The sequence below is a fragment of the Lineus longissimus genome, chromosome 2 (assembly GCF_910592395.1).
Source record: "Lineus longissimus chromosome 2, tnLinLong1.2, whole genome shotgun sequence".
In the NCBI taxonomy this organism is placed as follows: domain Eukaryota; kingdom Metazoa; phylum Nemertea; class Pilidiophora; order Heteronemertea; family Lineidae; genus Lineus; species Lineus longissimus.
Genome location: NC_088309.1, coordinates 6,455,199 through 6,462,099, shown reverse-complemented (window position 1 = coordinate 6,462,099; position 6,901 = coordinate 6,455,199). Strand labels below are relative to the sequence as shown.

General features: G+C 38.9%; 1 protein-coding gene across 2 annotated transcripts in view; it reads left to right on the top strand.

Annotated features, from left to right (window-relative positions):
• Positions 1-1,393: 1,393 nt before the first annotated feature.
• The window catches only part of LOC135503598 (small conductance calcium-activated potassium channel protein 1-like), a 120,453-nt gene continuing 114,945 nt past the window's right edge, over positions 1,394-6,901 (top strand). The window contains exons 1-2 of one of the 2 annotated variants that reach the window (XM_064797213.1): positions 1,394-1,441; positions 3,740-3,780. The gene's annotated coding sequence lies outside the window, so the exon portion shown is untranslated. The remainder of the gene's footprint in view (positions 1,442-3,739; positions 3,781-6,901) is intronic. The other variant, XM_064797216.1, reaches the window with a different exon arrangement.

Here is a 6,901-nt window from a genome sequence, read left to right as displayed (position 1 = left end):
GGAGTGAAAAGGCCTCTTTAACGGTATTGCCTCCTCAGCCGGAGTTTTCTCTTGTCAATTCATCAGATAATATCTTGCACGATGCATCGTTAAATAATCCAGGAGATGAAACAAAAGGAACATCACGACACACTCGTTTATATCACTTATAAGGACTCCGTTTTCCCCGTTCTTTCGTATCATTGTATCATTGTACAACATTACAGTAGCGGTAAGCAATATATTGGTTGACATCTTGGCCTTTCATCGGAAAAACGAAATGGACGTGTTCTGAAAAAATCGACAGGTTCCTCGAACGTCAACACCGGGTATGATATCACTGCTGGTAATATGAGTGAGAATCATTGGGCTTATACAGAGATATAACATGATAAGCATCCTGCAGATTCTGAACATTAGACTTCTGTTGATAATGTTACCTTGGTTACCATCGTGTTTATTATTCATGGACACTATTTCTAATCCCCTGGTATTGACAAACAGTGTAATTACATCAGGTTATTTAGAAAAATACCGCCGGTCTTTAAAGTTCTGTACGTGATGTAAAGACAGAAAGCACGAGAAAGTGACCAAAATCTTTACACCTCTCTGATGACGTATTCTATATACATGCATCTCGTATAAATTTTCCTTGAGACAAACACATCTCCACTCTATACCTGCAGCAAGAAGCCGAGTACTTCGTAGGCGTTTCGGGGGATTTGCGCAAACTCACTTTTAAACGTAGAATACTTTTTAAATCATGATCAGACGTTGCAAACCATGGGCGAAATCGGTGACCTCTCAGACAGGATTTAGAGTATATACATCGAGCTACGTCATGATATAAAGGGAAGAAGTGGATTTTGCAGAGGCCATGATTTTTATAACATTCTAAGCATACGTGCATGAATGACGCGCACCATGTAACTATACAAGAGCAATCACGTAATACAAAGCTACACATGTAGATACTTATCTTGCACATGGTTACAGCAAATATCATTTATGAGTTTGTCAAGGTGCATAATGATTTCATCAGCTAATTGGCTATGTGTCACCTGTACTTGACACGGCCACATCGTAATTGCATTTTATCTCTTTTTTCAGAACGCGCGTAAATTGTTAGAAAAACTGCGCATAAATCGCACTGATCATCGCTGTATTATTGACTGGTAGGCGGCACGGAGTTATCAGGTGGATGGCTATGATCGTATCGGAAATCGTTCAAAGCTATATTCACTCGTGGAATAACGGAATTGTTTTAAGTTGAATATATGAACATTGATTGTCTCATGAGTGAGTTGACTTTTTCACTTCCAGCTGCATAGACTATGCGTAGATTTATTATTCGGATTCAATTCACGATTGTTCTGATGGCCGGCTCAGTACTTCAAGCTTCTTGGATGAGGATGCTCCGAAGGCGGCTTGTATAAGCGCGTCATCGTGAAGAGCACCAAAGGTAAGAGGCACGACTAGTTTCTTAAGTATGAAATGTTCCCTGGAGATACTTTATCATGATTGTTTTTCGGGTATACAAGATTAAAGGGTACCTTGTATAAATTTCCCTGTGACAGGGGTATATATTTATTAGTCCAAGAGACAGGTCGGGAGTACAAACAACTGAAAAAACTGCCAGCCTATCTAGAGCGTATATTCCATGCTATGGTAAATAGATGTGATGGCCGTCTATAACTTATGCTGTGATCTCTCATTGGACGTCGATTACGAACTACTTGTACACGTTTGAATCCATATCCAGAGAGATGTATATACATGTACTCTCATTTCCCCTTCCTTTGCTCTAATGATCTGTTGTTTATCCTGAAAGCTGCGAACTTGCGCATGAAATTGGCAGTTGCAAGCAGCCAAAAAACGTTTAACCACCTTATCACCAATCAGCAGGTCTATAGGTGATGCTGGATAGTGTAACGCATTCCTTTGCAAAGGCATCTTAGCTAGATAAGTATGGACTTATCGTGATCATGAAGGATTAAGCCGGCTCCATGCGTCCCCGGTCCGGGTTGAGTGGGAGAGTGAAAATACTTTACTGTGCGGCTACTTGAGGACATCCTACAGTCTTTCCACTCTACAGTTGCCTGGGGACGCATTGAACCATCCTCAACTGCAACTTCAGTGCAACACTCGGCGCTAATGACGTGTGCGTGGGGAGGAGCACACGACTAGCTCTGGTATTCGAGCATGCATTAAACCCGGGACGCATATATACTTATGACCCTCAACATGAAGTCTTGGGGAGGTTATGATAAAATTACCAAGACCAATATTCCTCACCACAACATTTAATGCTCTATCTATCCTCGCAGGAAAGGCAGGCGCATTGGCACCGACATCAATAAAAATATACAACCCGTTATATCATAATGTCTTGATCTTCTTGTTTTTGTTTTAAAGTATTTCTCATGGACTCGGAAAAGAGCCGGCAGTATATTTGTTGTTGAGTTTGTTTCTTCAGACCAACTCACAATACATTAGAAGTGTAACTATTTTTGCTTGAACTATGATGCCAGGTTACTTTCATTTTGTATTGAATTGAGGATGATAACCATTATAAACACAAGCAAAAGCCCAATAACAGATCTTCCATTCTTTTATCGTCGTTTTAGACATTGTTTTAAGAGCGTTTCACTGTCTACGTTTTATTCGCAGGCAGGCATTCCCAGACTGGATGTAATAGAAAGAGACCAGGATTTGAAAGTCCAGGATAATTCGGGATTCTGATAATTCGGAATGTACACGTATACACCCGTCAACGTAGGTAGTACTTATACTTCAAGTGTGTGTCTACCATCTCCGATATTTTTTAGCTGGGAAACATAGACATAGTTGGAGTATACCTTAAGTAAATATTATATCACTGTAATCATCTTTCTGTAGAATACATATATACTCGTAAACGGGTTTTTGAAGTCAGAAACCAACAGCTTTTTTCTGCAGACTATATACGTGTATTTTACCCATACAACATATGTGAATCTCATCTGGATGAGCTTGCAGAATACGATACTCGTCGTAACCGGTATCCGAAGCCGGGAACCAATATTTTGTTTCTGCCGTTAACTGCTTTTAAACTAACTGCTTTTTCTGTTTGCATTGAACTGTAGCAAATGATAGACGGCAAAATTCGACGAATTGTTATCAGACTATGTAGCATTGCATTGGCTCTTGGCGTAGGTAATTATATAATTGATCCAAAGCAAATCAGTTATAGTTTGATAAAAAGGAAGAAGATTTTTCTTTGAGGAATATGATATATACATTATGTAGCTCACATTAATTGAAGTATATCTGCGTACTAAGATTACAATGCAATAAATTGGCCACACACTGATCGAGACGTTGCTGTTAAAGATGCTCGTTGAAAGGCAACCCATCATCATTAATATTAGACCGAGGGTATTATCGAAAGTTCAAGTCGATCATTTCTGTATCCTTATGGGCAATCAGGATGGTGTCTTCAGTATTATGGATATCACCTTTGCCATTGTTTGCGCTGGCTGTGTAATTATTCTATCTTGATTGGTTATGAAGAGTCAATTGCTGTAAATTACAAAACGACTAGTGCTAAGGACAGGTCTTTGTAAAGAATAACGCATGAGATCATATAGAAAGCACGAAGCGATAATTGGATATGAAATGACATTGCATATGAATATTATATATACCAACACCTTGAATTGCATAAAATGTATCAATTGACATGGAAAACTATTCGAAAGAGGTCAATTTACATTTGCAGACCTGCCAAGAGGATATTTTCAAGAATTTCTGTAATTTCTGGTAAGTGGCTAAATGTTCATATTTTGCACAATCGTCAACTTTTAAAGATAAAGTTAAGACACGCACGTTAGGTATGACGTACATGCACTGGAACTCGTCATGTTTTTAGGTATTACATTGTATCGTTTTTAGAAAAGGCACTTTATGCAGCGGCCTTCCGCCATACCCCTGATATGATTTTTGGACGCCGTAATTTTTGTTTTATGCATCTAAATCAGTATATTTAGTGTGACGACATCTAACCAAAGGAATATCTCTGGTGTATGGCAGTGGTAATCACTATTGATGCACTACCGGTATCAGTAACATGTAATGTATGACACATTCCCATATCTTGTTTACGAAATGTATATGCTTTATTACCAGCCCACATTAACATCGGCAATGTTTACTGAAACAATAAGCATCCAGTCCTATAATGGATAGCCTATTAGTAGTGGAGCAGCTATACAGCTTTTACACCGACCAGTTGATTCTTTGCTGTCTGCATACACCCACCAATGTTGATCAACAAACCACGATTCGTTAACAGAATGATGCAAAATGCTTAATTTTTTGTTTTCTCAGAATCGGGTGCATACATTATTGAAAATAAAAGCGTTTGAGTTTCTGAAAAACTTTTTATGAGATTTTCTCGGCCAACACAAATATGCGCCATGTAGAGTAAATATCTATACGAGTGGGAATCCGAGTGTTATTACATGTAGCCCCCCCCCCCTAAAAATACAGCGCACAATGACCAATCCATCTTCATATAATGTCTGATATCGCGGGTCTATCATGAATCTACTGATACATATATTTGCCTAATTAACTACCAAATGTAATCGCTTGATACTCAGAACTAATGAGGAAATAGACGATGGACATAATCGATCGATTCTCGAAAGATCATCCTGATTTTCGCATTGCTCTGGCCATTATTTCATGACATGCATGTGTCCCATTGAACCAGCGGCTCTAACCGCAGAGCATTATCACAAATCCGTTTCAGTCATTTTTTTCTTAAAATATGGCCTCACTAGGCTAGACTCCCGGGGCAGTCCATCGCGTAATTAGATCTCCATAAGGTGAGGGGCGAGGATCCCCAAATGTCACTCGCGATCATGGTGGTGCGCAGTCCCAAATGAGCACGTTGGGGATTTTTTTTAAATTCAGACGAACCCTCATGTTCAAGTACTGCAATGACTGTCCCGATGTGAACTTGCAAAAAATAAATCGAAGTGCGGCAATTTTCTAAAATGAACTCCTAGTCGGTGTATATCATAAGTAGTCTAAAGAACTGTTACCACAGCGATTATATAAATGCATCTGCTGTATTTTTCCTGTTCAACCTTTATAATGTGACAGAGAAATATGGTAATATTGATAGAATTCTCACTAGTAAAACACTGGCTAATCACATCCCTTGGTGACGGCCGTCCCAGCGGATGTTGCTATTATGTCATTAATGTGAAGCGAACAATGACCTACAGTGGCCAGCAAATATCGAGTTATATTTACCATCTACAATCATTGCCTATAATCATTTAGTACTGAGCGAAATTATCACCACAAAAAAAAAATTATTTATGAAAACATATTTCTCCATGTGATTCACACTTTCATTAGGAACTCTGGCAAAATGATTAAGGAGGCTGTACGATAGATGTACTATCATTACATAACCTTCGTTAAAAACGTACGGTATCTATTACATGGGCCGAGGATGCATTCGTATTGGAAGAAAACATCATATTCTATTGCAAATAGGCATATCAATGCAATAAGCTAATATACAATACTGTACGTCTCGAAACACGAACACCAAGAAAAGTTTCATGCCAAGATTATTCCTTCTCTACGATGGCTTAATTCAACCCTTCAAGGAGTAAGAGGTTAAAATCGTGTTGATAACATTGGCAGAATCACCTTTGAAAGGAACCATTCATTATGTCAAGTTTTGATTTTGAAGAAATTACTGGTGATGTATCATCTATATGTCCAATCAATTGTAATACTAGTACATGTATATTAAGTAGACACGATATTGTACACGTCAGTGCAGGGCACTAAATCAGTGACTTTTTGCAATAACTGCGTGCTGTGTTGTGGATTGCAGAAGAAATGTTTGTTTTATTCAGCAGAATACTGTTTCCTGGGACATAGACTACAACACAACATGAGGAGCCGTAAACCAGTTGATTACGTCTGGTACGGCACAATGTCAAAAGTACCATTGGCCTGGCAATAAAGCAAGTGCATGGAAGATCTTATGCAGAGCTTTTTAATGTACAGCATTATCAAAGCTATTTACATCTATACATCAGCAGGTAGAAACAATGTTCTGAGATACTGCAGCCATTAAGGTACTGCGTCGTATTTGCCGGCCGCCTGTTTTGCTCATATTATATACCCCCAGCCTGAAACAATAGTGTATGTACTTTTTATTCGTATATTTTCTCTTTCGTTAAATAATCATGTGCTGGCACTCTTATATCACGGACGGCAATTGCGAATTCATTTGCATGTCTTGACTTCGTCTTCTCAAGTAATGGGCTGCAATCCATCTCGGTAGCAACACCTTTTCCAGTATCTTGATATGTAGAAGGCGGTAATCATCGCGACGTCGGCTATCTTTCCCTTTTTCTTCTTTTGAAAGGTACAACCCATCTACATGTATTTGCAAAATGTTTGTATTTGTATGTGGTGAGTAGTTCTAAATTTTACAAGGCTTAATGACACATTTGACACTGATGAAAGATAAATCTACTCTGTTAGCTGGAAGATATTTGCTTTTATTCAGGATAAGCGCGTTAGGTAATGACATACATGATGTTCGCATCCTTTTCTCCTGTTCGAATAAAACACTAGTCTCCCTTTGCCATCTTGCCCCAAATAAGTCCATTCCACAGGCAGACTTAGCGCTCGTTTATCATGCCATCTCGGAGCACTGCTTGTCAAGACGCTCTTTGTCAGCAGAGATGATTAAGAAAATACGCTGAAAATACGCCCAGTTTTTGCAATCTCGTTGTATAAGAAAATTGGGTGTTGGTAATAATCGTTAATGGGGACCGAAGATCTCCTGCGAGGAATAAAAAGCTTTCCTCTCCTGTGGGTAATCGGAATGTGAAAGTAGCTT